The sequence below is a fragment of the Hibiscus syriacus genome, unplaced genomic scaffold, assembly GCF_006381635.1.
Source record: "Hibiscus syriacus cultivar Baekdansim isolate YM2019G1 unplaced genomic scaffold, ASM638163v2 tig00110540_pilon, whole genome shotgun sequence".
Classification (NCBI taxonomy): Eukaryota; Viridiplantae; Streptophyta; class Magnoliopsida; order Malvales; family Malvaceae; genus Hibiscus; species Hibiscus syriacus.
Window position 1 is genome coordinate 137,733 of NW_024062772.1, and position 24,133 is coordinate 161,865.

General features: G+C 34.7%; 1 long non-coding RNA gene, 1 other non-coding gene and 2 pseudogenes across 2 annotated transcripts; 1 reads left to right on the forward strand and 3 right to left on the reverse strand.

Annotated features, from left to right (window-relative positions):
* Positions 1–2,674: 2,674 nt before the first annotated feature.
* On the reverse strand, positions 2,675–5,404 carry LOC120130275 (annotated as a pseudogene).
* Positions 5,405–7,873: 2,469 nt separating this feature from the next.
* LOC120130305 lies at positions 7,874–9,689 on the reverse strand. Its single transcript, XR_005516818.1, has 3 exons — positions 9,354–9,689; positions 9,000–9,082; positions 7,874–8,171 (listed from the first exon to the last, which is right to left on the reverse strand). It is a non-coding gene; the product is annotated as an uncharacterized LOC120130305 (long non-coding RNA).
* LOC120130321 lies at positions 9,498–9,600 on the reverse strand. The gene has a single exon (XR_005516822.1). It is a non-coding gene; the product is annotated as a U6 spliceosomal RNA (small nuclear RNA).
* Positions 9,690–10,999: 1,310 nt separating the features above from the next.
* On the forward strand, positions 11,000–11,409 carry LOC120130293 (annotated as a pseudogene).
* The last annotated feature ends 12,724 nt before the right edge of the window (positions 11,410–24,133 follow it).

Below are 24,133 nucleotides of genomic sequence, written 5' to 3' on the forward strand. Positions count from 1 at the left end.
GCATCCCATCATTATTTTAGATATGTGTTTGTGTCACATCATCAAATTAGACACGTTACATGTGTTACATCAGTACTTTGGACATATATGATTTTGTATATCAACGACAAGCATTGACCATTAGTTAATTATCGGTTTCCATCCAATTAAGATATGTTTTGCCCCAAAATAAATCGTTGAAGATTAAAGTGATCCAAAAAAAGAATAGCCATCAAAGTGACTATTCATTCGAATGTTAGGATAATTTATAATAAATTCATGGACCAATAACTAAGAAATGGTATGGGGTTTCTTGCGAATGAATTTTGTTATGTTGCACTGTTCTCCCACAGTCAAGAACACTGATTAATCAAAGAAGGTACTTACAGCTAGTTGATCCCAGATTTGGTGAATCCATTGATATCTTCCAGCTTTACAGGATGGCTCAACTTGCAGAAAAATGTATAAGCAAAAATCCCAAGAAAATATTCACCATGGATAACGTAAAACATCAAGCTACATCATACATACATACATACATGGATGCATGCATGCATGCATGCATGCACGTGCTTATACATGAATCAAATGCTTCTTTTCTTGTACAGATTTTTTGACTCGTATTATCTTTGGGTTCAGGTGGTTTCTACTCTTGAATACATTTCTAGGAAGCAAGGCAAGCAGTTTAGATGAAGATCATTCTCCATTAAAATCAAAATTTACTTACAATTGTGTGAAGACAATGGAACATGAAAATTGCTATGAAGATGAAGATGTAAGAAGTGGGATGAAGAGTAGATCTTTGTCGGAAAATCTTTGGAGATGCCGAGGTTTTGGGATATCTTCTTCAGCTGAAGTGAAAAGCTATAAATTTAAGAGGGCAATTGCAACAGGAAGCTCGAGTCAAGTGAATTATGGAGAAATGCTCAATTGACTCATTCACACTACTAAAAAACCTCTATTTTTCTCCTATTGCACTTGCTGTAAAATATAATTAAGAGTAAACTATTGAATGATCACCTAATTATGGGTTAGTGTCAAAATGACTACCATTTTCAAAATTTCGTGAAAATTTTAATTTAATTAAAAAATATTAAAATTAATTAAAAAATACTCCAATCAGGTTATGACGCGTGGCATATCATGATTGGAGGATTATTTTTTTAAATTAAATTAAAATTAAGACTAAATTGATAGAATATGTAAGCACTAAGGGCCAACTGTATAATTGTACTAATATTATTAACCATCACTTTTGTCCGATATTAACGGCATATGGTTATATTGAACCCAATTACTTAGTTAGATCATTCAAGTAGTTTACCCTATAATTAATTACCATTTCTTTTATGTTTTAATTTTTGGGTAGTATACTTGAATAGTCACTAAATTATGAGAATGACTCGAGTACTTAAAGTGGTAATTGAGGGTGTACAAATTTGGATATCGGATCTGATACGATCTGAAAATTCAGATATCCAAAAATTTCAAATATTTAAAATGGTGATTCGTATCTAATCTCAAAAAAAATCAAATATCTGAATCCGAATATAAAATTTAATTTGACAATTTTTTTAAATTTGTGATTTGATTTAATTTATTTGATACTTTACTATATTATATATATATATACAATAAATAATTAAATATTCTAATTTTTATTGGGTTAGAGCTTTAATGTGTTAATGAGTTACTCATTTATTGGGCTAAATGTATCTAAAATCTAAAAGATCAATTTTTTTTCGGAATTTCAATAATCCAATAATGAAATTTATTTGATCCATATACAATCCGATTATTCGGAATATTTTCGGATATCTCATCCTAAATTATCCGAAAATCAAAAAATAGATTTGATATATGAATTTTCAGATCGAATCACCAAATCAACGATTCGAATCTTTTTGCATACCTCTAGTGAAAACGTTTGTAACTTTAAACATCTGGATGATTCAAAAAAGATTTAAACACCTATTTTAAAAAAACAATATAGTTTGCGCACTTATTTTATAATTAATCCTAATTTTTTTCGATGTTAACTGGATTATTTAAAATCAAAAATATAAAATGACCTCACACTTATTTTTTAAAAAAGTTGATTACAAAGTAATACATGTTATAAATACTCTCAAATATTTGACAATAAACGTTCTTGCAATCGTTAGTACTTAAATAAGTAACCTCTAAAAACAACAATTCCTTTAATCACTGAAGTAAATTGATTCGTGCACCATTGAGGTAAGTTGGTTGGTGCACACTTGTTAATATTACAAGAAGGGCATGTCTTTGTATGTAATAAAAGGAAACGAGTACTTTAGTTTCTTCACGAGCAGATCCATGGACAGATGAAAGATGTTATTTTCTTCACGATTAGTTTCTGCTCTTGTTGAACGACCGAGAACCGAGAACCGAGAACCGAGCTTTCATTTTTCAATGGTGAAGCTACGATAACACTAGAAGATGTAGCTCTGCTGATGAACCTTCTTAGAATCTTGTTGATGGCAACACGATAACCGGAAGTAGTCGGTTTGATGTTTCGGGTTATTTCTCGACTTGTTTAGGTGAACAACACACGCAAAACTCGGCTCGACCAGATCAGTCTCAGGCTTCTTTACATTTGATGCATGCAAGCACTAAAAACAGTAAGCACAGAGGGTTCCATTATACTAACTAAAGTTACGAGAGAGATTCACCTAGGCACAAGAGATGTGCATTTTTTGTGATATTTGTGAAGTAATCAGCAACTCCCCATCATGTGTTTTCTAAAGGTACAAAAATCAGGTGTATTGGCTTGTTCTCTGAAGCTCTTATACAACCCTAAAACTATAGAATTTCCGGGTTCGGGTTTAGCACTGAATGCAAATGCAAGAGCAGAACAGAATGCGACCCAACTGATATTCAATGTTCAATCACCATCTTCAGAATAGAAGCACTAATGTAGTAGCCATTGTTAATAATATGGAGTAGGAGATGAACCAACCAGCAGCTCGAATTTCCTGTGAAATTTCACATAAAAATACAATGAAATAGGATGGTAAAAAGAACATACTATAGCGACTTCTATTTTTCATGTGATGTTATACGAGCTGAACATCAATAACAAGTGAATAATTCAAGCTACATGTTTGCTATGTGCAAGTTTACATTTCATCCGTCCGGGATACCTAGTTATGCCATCAAGAAACCAATCCAGAGGTTCCAGGGATGAATGCAGTACCGACAAGTAAAACACTACATAAAACATATGGCATTAAGATGCTTCTAATCAAAGGAAGTGCTTCCCGTTTAGCATTGGTGTAATGCTATGATTGTTCGGTTTGTAACACTGGATGAAGTAGATCGAGTGCAAAGGGCCATATATACACTCGATAAGAAACCATTTATCATTTTTAAGCTACTCTGGTCCCAGGTAGTTCAGGAAACACTTAGACTGCATTGGTTTGGCTTAGCGATACTACCATTCCTGCTAATAAATCGACCCACCTATAGTTATTTGGCATCTTTCCAGCATCATATGAACATTAAATCATTTAGGTTCGACAACGTGTAGTCCGACAGAAAACTAGCAAGTCGGAGAAGATTTGTTCTACGAATATGCTAAGTCTGTCTGAGAATACACAAATCTAGTAATATATGTGTCAAGAGTGGGACAAAACCTCGTACCTTCAAGGACAGCAGTGATGAATCTGCAGATGAAGGTTTATATCCATGAAACCCAATGTCATACGAGATGCTCCCATCCGGTTTAAACAGCCCAAAATTCTTCTCAGAACCTGCCCCGGGCTTCAAATTTTCATTAAAGAGCGCAAAAACATATGCCTTAACCACATTTTTTGGCCTGAATGGAGTTCCTTTCATCTTTGCAAGCCTCTTCCGCAAATTGTAATTATATGTCCTTGCATTACTTGCCGTTGCCGCAGCTTCATTCTCATCTCCATGTGAAGCCCATCCGGTCTCTGTGATGATGATTCCATCTTTCCAAATCCGGCTTTTTCTAGCGCAGCATAGGCAGCATCAATCTGAGCATCAAGCAGGTTATCGTAATGCAACTTAGTCTTCGGATCATCTGCTCCTTCCGTTGGTAGGAAGAGAGCATAATTGATATCAATTTGGCCTTATTATACATGTAGGCTAGAAACGGGTAAGCATTTAAACAGAACGGCGAGCCGATTTGCGAAAAAAAACTCCAAGAGTGGCTTCATGTACTGAACAACATTATCTTTAAATACACATGATGAAGGAGGGAAGGAATCGGCAAAAACAGCTTGCGAATGTGCTGTCGTAACCTGAACTACACGACTCAATTTAAGCTTATCTAATGCATTGTAAACATTCTTAACTGCGCCCAGAAGAAATCCCGAAAATTCATCATTCCCTCCTAAGACTTCATTTCCTATAGCGATCCCAAGAATCTGTGCATCCGGAAGATATGTCTGCACATTGTCCTTGACCCAATTCATAGCATGATCTGCATTGGCACTCACGTCTCTCAGATTTTCGTTCGGGAGTCCAACCACAAGTTCCAGCCCCGTCCCACTAAACGCTTTGATGACGTTGTGATCGAAATCATAAATGCGAACATTCTTTATTTTTGCAGCCTTAAGAAGCGTGACAACTTCATCAGGTGAAAGTATGTTATTCGCAATTCTTCCATAGTTAATGCCATAGGTTCCTGTGAATGCTTGCACAATCACACTCACAGATGCTGGAGAAAAGATTCAAAACAAAGCTTTTTAATCAGACATTTCATTTCGAAGAACCGTGCAATAAACAATAGCCTTAACTAATCGATCCCGACATTATAAAATCCTCAAACCGATAGAAAGATGGGTCGAAAAGAAGGAAGTGACCAAGGGACACATACAAAGAGAAGCTAAAACACATAATGCCATTAACAATCGAACATTTAAACCTTATACACTAGTAAAACCATCATTACGAATCGAAATTCGATGTTCTAAGGAAGAAACATCTCATATTTCAACCAGACGAGAATCATAATCCACCGAACTGATTTCCTATTCAATCTACTAACCCTAGCATTCAAATCCCAAACCCAACTAAATATATACAGCAATTAGAACACAATCGCAGCTTGCAAAAAGAGCAATCCTTTCAAACAAAGCATGAACAAGGTAAAGTTTCATTAGAAAAAGACAACATAAACCGATCAAAACAAACAATTCAACAAATTCCAAGATCAACCCAATTCCGACAACATAAAAAACCATAAAAAAAACAAACCATAAACGAATTGATCACCACCCTTTAAAAACAAAAGAGTAAAGGAGAAAGTACCAATTGCAGCAAGAAAGACCAGGAAGAACAGATGAACCCCAAAACTTTTCATTGCCCTTTTATTATTATTGGAATCGATCCTCACAAGGGAAAGAGACAAAAAGATGGAAGAAATTCCTTCAATGCAATGCTATAACACAGTAAAGATTCTCACTCTTTCTAATTCACTTTCCCTCCATGCCTTTGCTTTTTACTCTCATAACGATCTCAACTTCTTCTTTTTCTTCAACTAAAATCTGGGTAAATCTTGGAATGGAAGATCGTGAACTGTGAAGTGATTTTAGAGCAGAACAAAAGCTTTTCTCTGTTCTCTGTGGGATTTTGCTGACGGAGAAGGGTTTAGGCCAGATTCCCCCCCCCCCTTTTCTTTTGAACTATTGAGTGAGTACTGCTGCCTTAGCTTACTGCTTCTCCTTTTAAATCACTAAATATGTTGAAAGCGAGTGCAAGTATGCGTGTGGTAATCTTTTGAAACTCGTAGACTACCTTTTAATTGGCATGTTGTCTTGCCGCCACAAGTTCGGCCTACTAATGGCTTGGCAATGACATGATGAAGCAAACTCCAACTTTACTACTTTCATGAGTAAGTTTATAAATTTTGAGTCAAGTTAAATTTTTAAATTTCTATTTAAATTTAATTATATATATTTATAATATAATGATATTATTTAATTTTAATTTAAATGGTTTTTTTTATAACTGCATACAATACATTATATATATTTTTCATATTTTTTTCATGTGATCTATATATCATACAGAGTCGTAGGACTCAACTCAAATTTGAAAATCAGTCCATTAATTATTAAAAATTTCGAGTCATTCGAGTTATATTTTACAACTCGATTTGAACTTGATAATTTTTCATGTCGAATCAGGTTTATAAAACTACAACTCGAAATCAATTCGAATCGAGTCAAGGAAAAAAATTCAAGTTGAGTCGAGTTTTACCACCCGTAAGAAATACTACGTTTGATTTAAAAAAGTTAAATTATAAAATTTAATTTAATAATTATATTAATAATAACTCAAATTTTTTAATAATTAATAATTTAATTTTTAAGTTTGAGTCGAGTCTTTCAGTTATATATGATATATGTATATTATTTATAACAAAATATGGAGAAATATATAGGCAAAATGTATCTAAAGCCCTTGTTCTTTTAAAAAAAAACCAATGTAACCCTTGAATTATTTTTGCACCCAAATAGCCCTTCAACTAAAAAAACAAATAAAATGTAATCCTTTTATCAACGTTTTTTGTCGTTAACCGTTACGTTAATAACATGACAGTTCACGTTGTTGACATGACGATGCATGGTCAGTTATCAATTTTCATTCATCAAACGATCCTAAATCCCTATAAAATTAAGGGTAAACTACGTATTAAGAACCTAAACTATCACTTTTGGTCCATTTTAATACCTAAACTTTCAATTTTTCAAAATCATACCTAACGTTTAGTTTTCATTTCATTTTAATACCTGCAATTAAGAAATTATCACGTTTAGTACCTAAACGGCTAAACTATCAATTTTGGTCTGTTTTAGTACCTAAACTTTCAATTTTTTCAAAATTTAACATTAAATTTTGAACGGGATACTAAAATGAAACAAAAATTAAAGTCTTTAACCCCAGCATACTAAAATAAAATAAAAATTAAATTTTTTAGGTATGCTTTTAAAAAAATTGAAAGTTTAGATACTAGAATGAACCAAAATTAATAGTTTAGGTACTAAACACAAAATTTATCCTAAATTTTAAATAATTTTACATTGTGCAATATAATTAGGCATGTAAATGAATCGAATAAACACAAACGAGAGTATGTTCAGGTTCGTTCGTTTAACTTTAATCGAACAAACGACAAACACGAATAACTAAACGAACATAATTTATTGTTTGTGTTCGTTCATTAAGAAATTTAGTTTGTTCGTGTTCATTCATGTTCGTTCGTTAAAATGATAAACGAACGTAAATGAATACAAACAAACGAACATAAACAAACATAAACGAGCGAATATAAAATAAATTGAGTTTATATTTAAGAAGAGTTTTTTTCTTTGTAAATAATTTTAGGATTTATATTTTCTTTAATTGATTTGAGTATTTTTTTTATTTGAGTTTAAAATTAATCGGGTATAAAATTATTAATGGGTTTAAGGTTAAAATTTATTAAGTCTTAATATTTCAAATGGATCTAGAGAACATAAATGAACAGATTACCGAACGTTCACAAACGTAAATGAACGAACGAGCCCTTTGTTCATGTTCGTTCATTTAATTAAATGAACTCCCCGTCAAACGGTTCACGAACAATTCGTTTACATGACTAAATATAATCATATCCTCTCTCTCTCTATAATATAAGGAGAGAGAGTGTTCCTTAGGGAAGTTGTCAAAAGAAAAAAAAGGGAAGTGAATGATTTGAAGACAAAAGAAGGTTCATATATATTCAATATAAAGTACTACTCAACTTTGTACTTATGGATTCTGCACCCTTTACGCCTATTCATTACAGACAAAAACAAAGCAAAACTCCCCATTTTAAACGCCGGACATCATCCAAATCAGGGTAGTAGGGACGGAAACACGATTTTCTATTATAATTTTATATCATATGACGAATTTATAAAATTTTAGAGGAACGGAAAATAAGCATGCCCAGATACAGAGATGGAATAAAAGGATCAATCCAATTCATACACACAGCATAATAGTCGCTACTATGAGTTCATACAGCTCCACACTTGTACAACGAAAAACATTTAAGAGAGAAAAGCAAACCGAATTCGGAAGAAGCCTCGAAGTTGAAAGATTAAGCGAGCAAAATCCATGAAGTCGAACGCCGAGCTAAGAATTAGAATTCGAAGAAAACAGCGATGGAGACCAACCTGCAAACGTTAAAAAGCCGGGTGAAAAGAAAAACCGTGTGAACCATTTCTAAAATTTTCCATCATGCTAATATATGCCGAATGATTACTCCTATAATATAAGGGTTTCATCGTTCTGATTCATATAGATGCAGGATATTTGGTTAATTCGAGCTAAAACCTGAAGCTGAATTAACTCATGTCACATTGAGCAAGGCCTTTATACGATAGAAAGCAACAACGAAAGGCTGGAGCTGAATTAGCTCATGTTACACCGAGCAAGGCCTTCATAAGATAGAAAGCAACAATGAAAGGCTGAAGTTGAATTAGCTCATGTCACACCAAGCAAGGCCTTTATATGATAGAAAGCAACAACATAAGGCTGCAGCTGAATTAGCTCATGCCACACTGAGCAAGGCCTTTATACGATAGAAAGCAACAACGAATGGCTGGAGTTGAATTAGCTCATGTCACACTGAGCAAGGCCTTTATACAATAGAGAGCAACAACGAGAGGCTGCAGTTGAATTAGCTCATGTCACACCGAGCAAGTCCTTTATGATAGAAAGCAACAACGAAAGACTGCAGCTGAATTAACTCATGTCACACCGAACAAGGCCTTTATACGATAGAAAGCAACAACGAAAGGCTGCATCTGAATTAGCTCATGTCACACCGAACAAGACCTTTATACAATAGAAAGCAACAACTAAAGGCTGGAGTTAAATTAATTTAGGTCACACTGAGAATTTCTTCGAAGCGACAACCTTTACGGATTCAAAGTGACAAGCCAACAATCATTGGAGTCTGGATTTGCAAGACCAAGACATGAAAATTTGATCATTCTAACCTCTTTTAGCATGCCAACTGCTGGTGAATTAGCACCTTTCAATGCAAACCCATTCCTCCAAGGCACCAAATTTCCAATTCATCCTGCAGCATTTGATACTTCAGTTGGGGTAAATAAACAATAAATGCTTTTAGCAAATTATGTATACAAATTCTGGTCAATATCACATTCTCCAATTCCAGAGAATTATTGAATCAAATAGTTAGGGTCTGGAATATAAAACACAAATCCAATTTCTACACAATACTGAACATGGAACTTACAGTAAAAAACCCAGAAGCAAATTCTGCAAACTCGGATCACAAACTAAATCAAATCCCTAAATAACGAATCTCGTAATATCGAAATACTCACTGTTCAGGAGCGTTAAGAAAGACGAAGCCCAGATTGTAATACAAAATTGAGCAAAACCCATGGAACCGATCATCAAACTAAGCCAAAAAATAAAAAGAAAGAACACAGAAAACAGAGGAAGAGATGGAGCCGAAGATCAAGGAAAAAATTTTGGACCATTTCTCGATTTGTGCGTGTCATCCTTGCGCAGGGGCCATGCTAATCTTCTCTGTATCGTTCCAATTTTATCGGATGTCCCCGAAGGGACAAGTAATGATGGCTGCTTCTTGTAATATAAAATACTTCGGTTGTAATGTTTCTAACTGGTGTGGGATATTTAGTTGGTCCACGACTAAAGACTGAACTAGTAGTCATCGTGTGCTGAAAGGGACCTTGACCCCTGATTAAACGAGCAAAATTCTATTTTGGTCCTTCTAAAAACATTACGCTTCAATTTATACTGAATCAGTTCTTGAATTATTGTTAGGGATGGCAACGGGTGTGTCAGATTTTTGTCAACAAAATTTGAATTGAAAGTATGTATTTCCATCTAATTTGATCCGACCCGAAAATATATATTATTTATCTAATTCTAACTTCATCTGACTCGAATTTTTAGAGTATAAATTCGGCCTGATCCGATCCGGTCTGAATTTTTAGAGTATAAATCCAACCCGACCTAATCTGACATGGTATAAAATAAAGACGTAATTAAAAAATAATAATTTTTTAAAGAAATTACATTATTATCCAAAGGTTGGGTCGGATCGGATTGAAGTTTTTTACCCTTCACCCGAACTCGACTTGACCTGACCTCACCTCTTAAAAAAATTTGACCTGACTCAACACGAATCCGATTTTTTTTAAAATTAGACTCTATCAAATCGGATTAAGTTGAAACCCATCAAATTCAGATTAAATTACCATCCCTAATGATAGTAAGTTGATAAACACATTATAATTCAATTTATACTAATTTTGTAATTCTTAATAAATATAATTATTCACAAACATATTCTATTATATGTTCAAAAACATATTTACGAAATCGATCTCAATGGTTAAATGGATAATTGTTATTTTTAGAAGTCCTGGTTCGAGCACCAACGACTATAAGATATTTAAACATTTATCGATAAATGGTCGAAAGTATTTAAAATATATACCATTATAATCGCCAAAGATTTATCAAAAATACTATCAAGAAATAAAAATATTTTTAAAATTCTTAATAAATTTAAAATTACCACCAACAAACTTAAAAGATTAATAAACGCATTTAGTTCCTTTGTTATTTTAATGAAGAAAAGACGGAGAAGTCTCGCATACGACTAATATATGGTTAAAGAAATGTGTTATCGTAAATATTATTATTTTTTAATATTTTCGGTAAAAATTTATCTAAAATATTATTATTTCTGCCATAAATGTTAACGTATCCTGTAAAACGCTACATAAAATATTATTTTTTCTACCGAAAATGTTAATATTAGACAGTTTACAAAAAAAATGTTAAAAACATTAATATTTTAGATAAAAAATAATATTTTAAGTAATTTTGTATCGAAAATATTAAAATAATAATAACATTTTCAATGACCACTTTCCAGCAGATTCCAGCAACCTTATCTTCGGCTAATTCCTCTAATTTTCCCATCAACTTTACCGGGAAAATAAGGGGAATTTTTCCTTAAGAGAAAAATAATGGCAACTGCATTTCTCTCAACTGCTAATTCCTTCTTCCCATCTTCTCTTTCCCCTTCAACATCTTCTTCATCATCGTCATTAGGGCCTGCATTGATTTATCTCAACAATCAAAATGTCCAAAGAAGAACCCTTTGCAGAGCATTGAATGAATCCCCAGTTTTAAATAAGAGAGGCTTTACCCTTTGCTTCATCACCAGCTTGGTGTTGGGTGCTGGTAATGGCGACTCCAATGCCATTGCAGCAATCCTAGAGGCCGATGATGATGAAGAGGCTTTTGGAGAAAGTCAAGAAAAATAGACAGAAGAGGCTTGAAACACAAGGAGTAATCAGTTCATCAACCAAAGAGAAAGGTTGGTTGAACCATACGTAAATCGTTCCTGTCGTAACCGGTTTTCGTCCGGGCACGAAATATTAAAATTTGGCGGGGAAATTAATGTTAATAAATAATTTTGAAAATAATTTAGGAGTCGCCATCGGCCTTTTGGGTCAGGTAGGTCGAATACCTAAAAATTATCTTTTAAAAGAGCTTTTAAGAAAACCATTTTTAAAAGATGAACTGATCTGCGTTTTATAACCAAAAATTCGTTCTTTTTAATAAAAAGGGATTCGTGGTCGGTTACGTTTAGGGAAGGATTAGCACCCCTACAACGCCCAAAAATTGGTACTTTTTAAATTATAAATTGTCTCTATTATTAAAATTTAAAAAAAAAAATTAATTTATAACCTTATTATTTCAAAATTATATAAAAAAAAATATTTAAAAATATCGGAAAAGAACTTCTAGGTACCTTAAGACAGCTCTTTTCTTTGATATTGATAAGTATTAATTTAAATAATATTGTTTAATTTTTAATTTTAAAATATCAGAATAGAACATCCAGTTGTATTAAGACTGTCCTTTTCTTCGATATGGAAAATAAATAAACATTGTTAAATAAATAATGTATATATTATAATATAGTAAAACAATAATTAAAGTAATGATTGAAAATATATTAAATAATAAAAATTAAGTTAAAACATAACTAAACAATGATTAAAAATAAATAAATAATAAATGTAAAATTATGAACATAACCTGAATCATCATAAAATAAAATTACTAATAGTGTAATTAATCCTTAATTAATTAATCAGTGATTAAAATAAAATTTATCAAAGTTTAAAGGCTCTATCTCGAATAAATAAGACTTTAAGTGCTAAAATGTAATTTAGCCTTATTTAATTAATCGGATTAAAATAAACGTTAATAAAATTATAAGGTACTAAATCAGTTATTTACCCTAAATATATATATAAACTGATAATGACTAAAATGTAATAAAATAAAATTGAATGATATGATTAAAAGAATTAAAACTTGCTTTTAATGACTAATTTGTAATGTTACAAACTAGGAGTGACTGCGGAAAGGGTTTACCCATGATGGAAATTACACAGATACCCTCCCCCTTAAACGACGTCGCACGGATGAGGGTTTATAACCCTGAATGCCTGGCCCGAAGGGCCAAGCTTCTCATTTGCCTCATTTCTTTCTTTCTCAAGACGAGAGAACCAGAGTTCTCTCTGGTTTCTCTCTAGTTTCCCTCGCCGGAGGGAAACCGGCGGCCATGGGCCACCGTATTCCGCCGCTGGCCACCGCCGCCGGCCACCGTAACGGTGGTCGGAATTCACAAAAAACACCCCCAAAACGTAGATCTAAATGCCCTAAGACCGATTCCGGTCTTTGTTTTCCATAAAAGACTCCTAATCGGAGTAAATCTACGAAAATACCTTCGGTATTTTCTGTTCTCCGGCGATGTTTAGTGCTTCCGACGGTGGTCAAGGCTCCAAGGGTAAGTTTCTTTTCTTCTTTCTTTGTTTTCTATTTTTTTTTTCTGGTTGTTGGTTGCTGTTCGTTTGTGTTCTTTTCCTCCTCTGTTTTTTTTTCGTTCTGTTTTTTTTTTCGTTCTCTGCCGTCTGTGGCTGTCTCCTCTTGCTTCTTTCGCAGGTATGGTGGCTTTTATAGCCACCACGAGGTTCTGTTTGGACCGGTCCCGAGAGGGATGTCTAGGTGAGTCACCATAGCTATGCTGGTGACTCACCATGGAGCTCGATTTGGGCTGCCATCTGGTGTTCTGGAATCTACGGCGGCGAGGTGGCGTGGCAAAAGCAGCGTCGGCAGCGACTGGTTGGACCATTTGGCAGTGGAGGCGTCGGCAGCAGCGTCTGGAAGCTGGAGAGGCAGCTTGAGCCCTCTGGAAGCGGCGGCTGGGAGCTAGGGTTTGAAAACCCTAGCTGAAATCTTAAATATTGTTTAGGGTTTCTGGTTGGCTGGACCGGTTCTGGTTGGCTTGTAACTGGGCCGGTCCAGTTGTAATTATTTATTAAATAATAATAATATATAATAATAATATATAATATTAATAATAATAATAATAAATAATTATAATTATAATATAATAATAATACTAATAATAATAATAATTTTAATAATAATAATTTAAATGAAAAAAATGATGTCTACAGCTGCCCCTCTTTGCTCATCCTTGTGTTAACAAGAATAGAGCAAAGACGAAAAAGACAATAATTTTTTCATTTGGCTTCTTTCGAGCAGGATGGAAATGTTTGAAAACATCATGCACTGAAGGACTTACAGATGACCCGAAGGTTTTGAAAACATTAAAAAGCTCCTGAAGGCTTTTTGGAAACATCATGCACTGAAGGACTTACAGATGACCCGAAGGATTTGAAAACATCAAAAAGCTCCCGAAGGCTTTTTGGAAACATCATGCACTGAAGGACTTACAGATGACCCGAAGGTTTTGAAAACATTAAAAAGCTCCCGAAGGCTTTTTGGAAACATCATGCACTGAAGGACTTACAGATGACCCGAAGGATTTGAAAACATCAAAAAGCTCTCGAAGGCTTTTTGGAAACATCATGCACTGAAGGACTTACAGATGACCCGAAGGTTTTGAAAACATTAAAAAGCTCCCGAAGGCTTTTTGGAAACATCATGCACTGAAGGACTTACAGATGACCCGAAGGATTTGAAAACATCAAAAAGCTCTCGAAGGCTTTTTGGAAACATCATGCACTGAAGGACTTACAGATGACCCGAAGGTTTTGAAAACATTAAAAAGCTCCCGAAGGCTTTTTGGAAACATCATGCACTGAAGGACTTACAGATGACCCGAAGGATTTGAAAACATCAAAAAGCTCTCGAAGGCTTTTTGGAAACATCATGCACTGAAGGACTTACAGATGACCCGAAGGTTTTGAAAACATTAAAAAGCTCCCGAAGGCTTTTTGGAAACATCATGCACTGAAGGACTTACAGATGACCCGAAGGATTTGAAAACATCAAAAAGCTCTCGAAGGCTTTTTGGAAACATCATGCACTGAAGGACTTACAGATGACCCGAAGGTTTTGAAAACATTAAAAAGCTCCCGAAGGTTTTTTGGAAACATCATGCACTGAAGGACTTACAGATGACCCGAAGGATTTGAAAACATCAAAAAGCTCCCGAAGGCTTTTTGGAAACATCATGCACTGAAGGACTTACAGATGACCCGAAGGATTTGAAAACATCAAAAAGCTCCCGAAGGCTTTTGGAAACATCATGCACTGAAGGACTTACAGATGACCCGAAGGATTTGAAAACATCAAAAAGCTCCCGAAGGCTTTTTGGAAACATCATGCACTGAAGGACTTACAGATGACCCGAAGGATTTGAAAACATCAAAAAGCTCCCGAAGGCTTTTTGGAAACATCATGTACTGAAGGACTTACAGATGTGAGAAATAGTTTACTAAGTAAGAAACTATGGAAATTGTTTTCTTACTATTCAACAATTTCATTTTCAGAAAAGATTGAATGAGAAACTATGGAAATCGTTTTCTCATTATTTTTCAAAATAACATGTTGATTGGGTAACATGCCCCAATCTCAAGATAATACTCATTCTTGTGGATTGCGTCCATCTCTTCTTCAGATGTTTGCGTGATTCCTATATTTTTGGTTTTGAATACCTTCTTATTGTCAGGTATTTTTTCCTTTCTTCGTTCTTCCGAAGATCTGTAAAACTTCATGTTTGAATGCACTCAGATGTATCAATGTAATGCATTGTATATTGTGTAAATGATATTTTTATGAATGCATGAATGTTGATGCAATCTTCATTTGACTTCAAAGTGGTGAACTTGGTCTTCCTCTAGTTCATCATTTATTGCCAGGGTTACCTCTGGATATCAATGTAGCAACTTATGCTATCAAGCTTGCATTTCTGCAGAATCATCTGATCAACTTGTATCTTTACTGTCTTCTTTGATTCATGAAGGTCTCAGAAGAAATGTTTCATTTGTGGAACTCTTGCTGTAGTCAGAACTATGACCTTGATGTCCCATTTTGTCTTGGATAAAACCAATTTTCTTTGCTTGGACTTGTGTAGAAATTCCATAAAGCTTTCATTTTTGAAAAGAGAATCTATCATCTTTAAAAAGAAAATTTGTCATCTCTGAAGTGAGAATCTATTATCTTTAAAAAGTGCAGATGTAGATATGCCTGACTCAGCAGGGATTAATCAGGAGAATAGAGTCTGTTCTGATTTGACTCTTGAAACATATCACAAGGAGGATTTATTCCAATTCCTTTCATGTCTCCACATCTAATTGGATCTCGAACAAAACAACTCAAACCATATCATGTAAAGATGTTTAACAACAACCTACTATTTGATCTTAGTTGGCTCAACTAGTTTCTTGTTGTCAAAATTTTCAGCTTTCCTTGGAAAGGAATCTTCATTATATCTCACTTTTAATCTTGGGGTTGAAGAAGACAAACTTCATCTTGGATCAATAAATGGAAACCATATGATCGTAACATTGGTTCAGCATCAGAATAGCAGGTTCGTAAAACATTTGATAGTGCATTCATCCTTTCCTGTGGTTTCTACTCAGATGTTCGTAAAATATTTGACAACACATTCATCCTTTTTTGTGGCTTATGCTCAGATGTTCTCAATCATTGAAGCTCTTTGCCTAGTGTTCAAAGCTTTTGAATGATGTCACAAGACCATTTGAGAACAAAAACTCAGTGGGGATTCAAGTGTAATGTTGGTATGACCAAAAAGTTGGTCAAATTCACAAGATATGATGGTGTCGAATTGAATAGGAGACACTAACTGATCTTGATATCATCTCGGGCAAAGACAAATGTGATACTGATCACATTTTCTTCTATAATGATCTTTGTAAGAAGTAAAAACATATCAACTGTAGGATCAATGTACAGAAAGATATCCGTGGAATTTTTGTAGCTGGGGATGAAATACAAATGATAAAACCAAAATAGATGAAAACTCAATTCATCTTGGCTAGCAATGATGATCCCAAATAACAACGGGAATAACAGTAATATAAGTGAGAGTCGAGTCTCCCTTTTCAATGTCATCAAGGAAGCAAAAAATGATGTGAAAAACAGCTTCATAATCTCAATAGTATGGTTGAAACTATTTGCTAGGAATCTCAAAGAAATATTTTCAATTATCACCGACACACCGAAGGCCAAATTCAATGCTGAGATCTTAAGGAACTGAACCCTGGATCAAGTAGTCTACCTGGGGATCATCTTTATTCATGCAACCGTAATGTAGTTTATCAAAGAACACACTGTCATGTGACATACGGTTAAGAAGATTAGGTATTTGAAAACATACTTGCTGAGTAGATTTTGTTCAACAACATGATCATAATATAACTGCCTGATGAACGAAGCAATTATGTATAGTCAGTTCGACTGTCACTGTTTCACCATTTTCATTCTTCATATCTTTCTGTCTCATTGGAAATATTTTTTCAAGTCAATGATCTTGACACAGGATGATATGGGCCTTCAGCATGCCCCAACATGGGCTAATACAAGCGTGCATAATGCATCGACATTCTTGATTCTGATTGAAATGGGCTTTCAGCATGCCCCCACATTTGCTTCTTGTTAATCTGAGCCTTCAAAATGCCCCACATGGATCTGTCTGAAGGAACCTTTAAAATGCCCCAACATTTGCTGATACAGATGCCAAGAGTATGTTCAACATTACTTCTTGTTGAGATGAGCCTCCAAGAATGCCCAAATATTCATATTGTTGTGAGCCTTCAAAATGCCCCAATATTCTATTTCTGGTGGAAATGAGCCCTCAAGATGTTCCACATGAAACATTTCTATCTGAAATGGGCTTTCGAGATGCCCCAATATTCTGCTTCTGATTTACTCTTAATGTTTGTTTGACTGGAATATCATGATCCTCATGAGGTCTAATTTTGACAATGCACTGTTGTAGGTACTTGTGGATTTATTCGTGCCCCAAATCTGTTTATCTTGAATGCTCTCATTATGGTGTCAATAAACATCAGTGTTGTCAAGTAACTGGAGGAATTCTCTTCATGTTGTCACAAACTTAAGAAGTACTCAATCATTCTGACGGAAATGTCTGAGATATGTGTCTTCTGAATGAGGTGACTATTTTCTGAATCTAGAGGGATTTAATCAGACAGAGTAGTAAAAATAGCTTGGTAATCCGTTCCAGGCTGACACAGTGGCTTATCATCTTTCAGTGAAGGCCATCTCTGAAATATACTTTTCTGTGGGAGAAAAACCAATTTATGCAAACAGTAGTCTGATGCAATACAAGACTACATATACAGTGATACAGGCTCTTCAAAAATCCACACCCATGCAACATGTTGATTCTGATAATAACTCATCTGATTATGAAGCGATCTTTTAGGATGGTTTCACAGATATTAATAGTTCTTCTGATAACGAGGAAATCCTGAATTCTGATTCTGATGAGGAGAATAAACTGTTATACTTGACAAAAATGGGATTCTCAGAGGCTGAGGCTTCAATAGCCATGGAGATATGTGCTCCAGATTCATCAATTGCAAAGTTGACAGATTTTATATGTGCTGATCAAATGGCTAAGGTTACTGACGCACTTCTTATGGTAGAAGATAGGAAGTCATTATGCAATGATCCCAATTACAAGCAAAGGCGAAACTTGGGCTATGATTTGTGGAAAAGGAAGAAGCAGAGGAAGCTTGAAAAGAAGCTTCTTAATGAAGATGATCATGCAGTTCATCTTTCAATTCCAATGATCGGTTCTGAGGTTCCTACCGAATCAGATCAGATAACTCAAAGAACACTTTCAGAAGATGCTATTGAGTCTCCTTATTTCTACTATGAGCAAATTCATCTTTCAAATTCAATGATTGGTTCTGTCCAACCAGATTAGATAACTCAAAGAACACTTCCAGAAGATGCTATGAACAAATTCATCTTCTAAATTCAATGATTGGTTTTGCCAAACCAGATCAGATAACTCAACGAACACTTCCAGAAGATGCTATGAACAAATTCATCTTCTAAATTCAATGATTGGTTTTGCCAAACCAGATCAGATAACTCAAAGAACACTTCCAGAAGATGCTATGAGCACATTCATTTGTTCCATTTAATGTTTGGACTGGGATATCACAGTACTTATTCGATGTAAAGCCAGAATTTGTAGATTCGAAGCATTTTCATGCTGTCACACTGAAAATAGGCTATATTCATAATCTGCCAATTAAGAACAGAGTTTCTCTTATTCTGCTTCCTCCATGTGCTGATGCTTTTCCATTGACAAAGAAATGATGGACTTCTTGGAATCCAAAAACAAAGTTGAACTGTTTATAAACATGTACAGGAAGTGCCAAATTGACAGAAAGGATCTGTAAGGTTCTTGAAGCTTATGACAATGAGCCACCTTAGAGTGTCCAGAAGTATGTTCTTAATGAGTGCTGAAAATAGAATCTAGTATGGGTTGGAAGGAATAAAGTTGCTCCACTTGAACCTGATGAGGTGGAAATACTTCTAGGTTTCCTTAAAAACCATACACAAGGATCTGTATAGAGATATGTTCCATGGTGGTACCAATGTCCTGTCTCTTTTCTCTGGGATCAATGATGCAGAAGTTGCCTTTTACTGTCTTGGCATACTTTTGAAAACAGATGTGCAAGAGCTGAATGATGATCGGTTTGGAGCAATTGATGAGTAGATTTGTCGAATTCGACCTTGTTGTCGGTGGCATCCAGCGTAACAACCTTACTTATATAAAAGGCCTATAAGGGTAGATTCTGTTCCAATGTCTTGTTCTGTGCCCTAAGTCCTCAAATTCAAATTTAGCAATCTTCTGAAGGACATAATGGATATCATCTTGTTCATGGCTTTATGATGTAATCTTCTAGAGAACATGAATTGATGGTTGGGGAAAATAATCTGTCTGGTGATGCTTATTGCCCTCAGCATGAGATAAACGATAATCTTTCTTGATGAGATGCTAATAATGTCATAGGGAGTGTCACAAGTTCAATTCTCCTGACTTTCTGGCTTCTTGGACCACTTGTCTTCAAAAATGTGAAGTGCTTCATTATTCTGGCCTCGTTCATTCTTTTTCTACAACAGAGGTAGAATAAGCAACAATTGCTTCAAGGACCTTCCTCATTTGAGACTGTCCTGTTTGAAAAGGTTTTTTCCTCCTTTGTTTATTGAAGAATGAAAGACTTTTACAAAGTATTGCCCTTCTTAGGTTCACAATAGAATCAGATCATAAACAATGAGTTTAATAAATATCAAATAAATCAACTACACTTTTAAATCATTCAAAAATAATAGTCCTATGGCAAGTGTCAAAATTATTGACTGATTTGAGGTGTAGGTTGATTTTGGTAAAGTAGGTTCTTTCAAGTTGGTTCAGTATGTCGCTTCGGGCTTCCACTAACTTGAAGAAATGGTTGTTATGCTCATCTTGTAGAGATGCTTCTCGTTTCCAGAATCTCAGGAACGTTTTTGAGATGTGTGGTGCTTTATTAAGAGCTTAAGATCGTCTCTTATGTCGTTGTTGCACCATTCAATATTCGAGTCACCTTTTCAGGTTTTCAACTCGAATCCTCCTTTGGTTCTAAGATGTTATTTAAAAATTTATATCTTGAACCCTCCTTTTATCATTTTTCATATCATGCATTAAAGATTTTAAAAACCAATTTTTGCAAATAAAAATCAATCCTGAGAGGCGGAATGAATTCTGAAGATATTCTCTTTTACTTAGAAATCCATGTATGATTAAAATGGACTTTTCAGGTACGTAACGTAGGCCATGGCTTATGGTTACGAAAGAAATGGATAAAAAGGCCCAAATAAGTGTTTAAGGGTAATCAAACCAAGGATCAATTCATTCTGATGCCATCAATCTTGCTTTGCTTGACTCGGATATGCTTTGTTGGGGATTTTTCCATCATTTGGATCCCTCTAGACTGCCAAATTTTGGATTCGTTTCCAATTTCTCATATCTTCAGCATTTCTTGCTCTTCTTGTTCGTACTTGATCAACCTTGTAACTTGAGGCTCAATAAGTCACCCATCTTGATTCAATTTTCCTCTTTTTTTTTTTTTTCTTTTTTTTTTCTTCTTTCTTTGCTGGATGAGTATAATACTTCAATTGCTTTGAGCACCTCCTTTTCCTTTTTCATTTTGGAGGTTTTCCATTATTCTTGATTGGATTGATCTTCAAGCACTCTGTATTTGACATACTTTGTAGTTCAAAACTTTCATGACTTCATGGAAACTTGTCTTCGTAATAAAACTGTATTGACAATCTTTATTCTTGTGAGCCAGTATCCTTTACCTTGCCCCCTAATGTAGAGGGTGATCCTTGGTTAGGGTTGAATTAGAAGAAACATTATTCAGGCTCAAATGGGGACAACAAAGGATATATATATATATATTAAAGGATAAATGAAACAATGCCGTTCATCATCTCATACACAGGAACCTTTGTAAAAAGAGGTATCCACAGGGGGATGAATATTCAAGATTAACTTTATTTACATGAAAAATGTAATTAATGCATGATATATTTATTTCAATCAATCACTTTCCCCTTCTTCTTTGAGTATGCCCTAAACACTCGAAATTATCATCAATGAGTTGATCCATGATGCCTCATCTCGTCTCTTCTTGCAGTAAGATTCACGGATATTTGAAAGTTTGGTTCTTTTGAGGTCTTTTGGTTTATGATGGTTTTGTGTTCGAAAAGACAAATGTGTGACTTTTGAAGTCATGTATATGGTGGAATGTAGTATCATCAATCAACTATATCCGAAAAGGTAAACATCTGGAGTAGGTGTAAAAACAGGTGGAGACATTTCTTCAGAATCTTTGTAGTGTCAGGATTTGGTTTGAGTAATTGGCATTGGATGGGATATTGAAGATATAATTTTACCACTTGCCAATAGATCTATAACTCTTGAAAAACTAAAAGAACATTTAATCTACTTGATACTCAATAATCACAAGATTAAAATTTGATTCCTTGCTCATAATCTTAATAAGCAACACACATTTATTTATTGCACAAAAAGCGGAGAAAGAAACAAAAAACAAGTTCAAACAAGATACTGAAAATAGAAAGGTACTATACTTCCACTTATTTATTTTATTATGCCTCATTACTCCTATAATGGTATGTAATAGGATCAGGGTTCTTTTCTTCATTTGCCCCCCATTTTATTGATCATTTCTTGTGTCAAAACCCCTTTGTCAATAAGCATCTCAATTTCTTTCAACAGTGGCCTACAATCGCCTGTAGAATGCCCCTTTACCCCCAAGTGGAAATTACAAACACTATCTTGATCATAGCTATGAGCAGAAGGGTTTGATGTTATTTTAGTTGGTCTTGGTGTGATGTATTGACCTTTAACCAAATGAGGATACAAATCTGAAATGGACATTTGGAATACTTCCAAAGTTTTTCTTGATCGTTTGACTTTCTTTGATCGATCCGAATAGTTACTTGCTCTTTTTCTTTTGTAATTACTAGGACTCTGGATGCAGCATTCATTCACATGATCAGCTTTTGCTTTTTGATTCCTCAGGCTCTTGGATGTGACTTTTGAGTTTTCTTCACTGATTACATTCTCAATTAAATCTCCATTTGTCACAAGATTCTCGAATTCCTTTGTCGGATTTGCCTGCATCAACTCGCAGAAAGGAGCGGGAAGGGAATTACGAAACATACGTGATATCTCTTCTTCTAACATGGGAGGTTGAACTTGTGCTGCCACTCCTCTCCATCTTAGGGCATATTCTTGAAATCTTTCATTGGTTTTCTTCTTTACTCTTCGAAGATCCATACGTGTTGGAGCTAAGCCTTTAACATATCGATATTGTCTCAAAAATGCATCAGCTAGATCTACCCATCTCTTGATCTGTTCTTGGGTCAACTGATTGTACCAGACTACTGTTGGGCCAAAAAGACTATCATGGAAAGAGTGAATTAATAGATCATCAGAACTCAAATATCCTTCCATTTTTCTACAAAACATTCTCAAATGGATTAAGGGACAACTGGTGCCATCATATTTCTCAAAATCAGGCATTTTGAACTCATGGGGAATAATCAAATCTGGAACCAAGCTAAGCTCTCTTGCTTCTAATTCTTTGTGGGAAGTATCAACACATTTCATATTTTTGATTGCTTCATCCATCTTTTTGAATCTTTCCTCATATTGCGAATAATGAACAAGGCTATTCTTTGGATTCAATTGGGATGCCCCAGAGGGTTTTATCATTTTCAACTCTTTAATCTGACAGCATGGTTGATCTTTATCAATTATATCTTCTTTATCAGATGTCACATACTGGATAATTTGATTTGATCCATCTGGTACTGAATTTGATGTTTCTTTCCTTATATCCGGAGGTAACCCTGTCAATTGTTCTGGCCACTGATCTTGTAGTCCCTTATAAGATTGCTCCATTGTTTTCATGATGACAGTAAAGTAATATGAATGAATGACCTTGGTTTTACTGTTACAAAACCTTTCATTAATTATTAACATGTTTTTATTTAATGTATATAACAGTAAATAAAAAAATGTAATGTAAATGCGAAAATGCATAAATTCCAAAAATAAAAATGCAAATTGTGCAATTCAAAGGCAAACATAAAAGTATGAATGCAAAAATGGAAATGCAAAGATGTAAAAAGTAAAAATAAGAATGTAAATGTATGTATGAAAAGGTGTTACTCAAGAGTGATCATTTTAGAACAGATTTCATTGAACACAAAAGCTTCAGTACATCGAACAAAACTTTTACATGTAGGGGACAACTTTTAATCCTAACTTCAACAAAACTTTACATATAGGGAATAACTTTCCCATTTTCTTTTCTAAAACCAAGTTAGTTTATCAACTTATGGGCCATATTGCTTGTCTGGACTGCAGCTTCTTCCATGACATTCTGGGGTTCTTTCATCTCCTATGTCAATTCTTGGAGTTGATCATTTTCCTTTGTAAGAGAACATTTGTGTTCAAAAAGTTTTTGAACAAGATCTTCATATATGTTGCAGCTCTTTTTCAGCTTGGTGACCCCTGTTATCCATTCTTCTGGGGTACTTCCTAGGCCAGCATTTTGAAAGGCTTGACTGACCTTCTGGAAGTCTTCACGTATGGTTTCTATTTTGGTGCTCAATTTATCGTTTTCAATCTTCAAATGACGTATTTGAGCTTCAAACCTCAGCAAATCTTCTTCTCTCTGGGCGCCCCTACTGATATTCTTACCTTTGAAGACTTTTGGTATTAATCTAGCAGGACCCTTGGTTACCAAACTAGGTCGATCATTTACCATAAATTGTAAGGTTCCATGATCCAAAAGACTTTGGACTTGACGTTTGAAGGCAAGACAATTCTCGATGGTATGTCCTTGAGCTCCGGCATGATATTCACAGTGAACGTTGATGTCATACCAATTTGGATACGGAGGTGGGAACGGTTTTATATAATATGGATCCACTTCTCGTGCTTCAAGTAGCTTTTCATATAACTCTTTATATGATATAGGTATAGCATCAATATGAGAACCGCCTTTTGTCTTGGATTGAACCTGAGTTTTAGATATCGGGAGCATACTAAACTTCGATGATTTCTGATCACATGATTTCTTCTCATCTCTGAGAGCTTTTACAGTGGTCACCATTTCTTTGGTATTTCCAGACGATTTGTGAATACGAATGA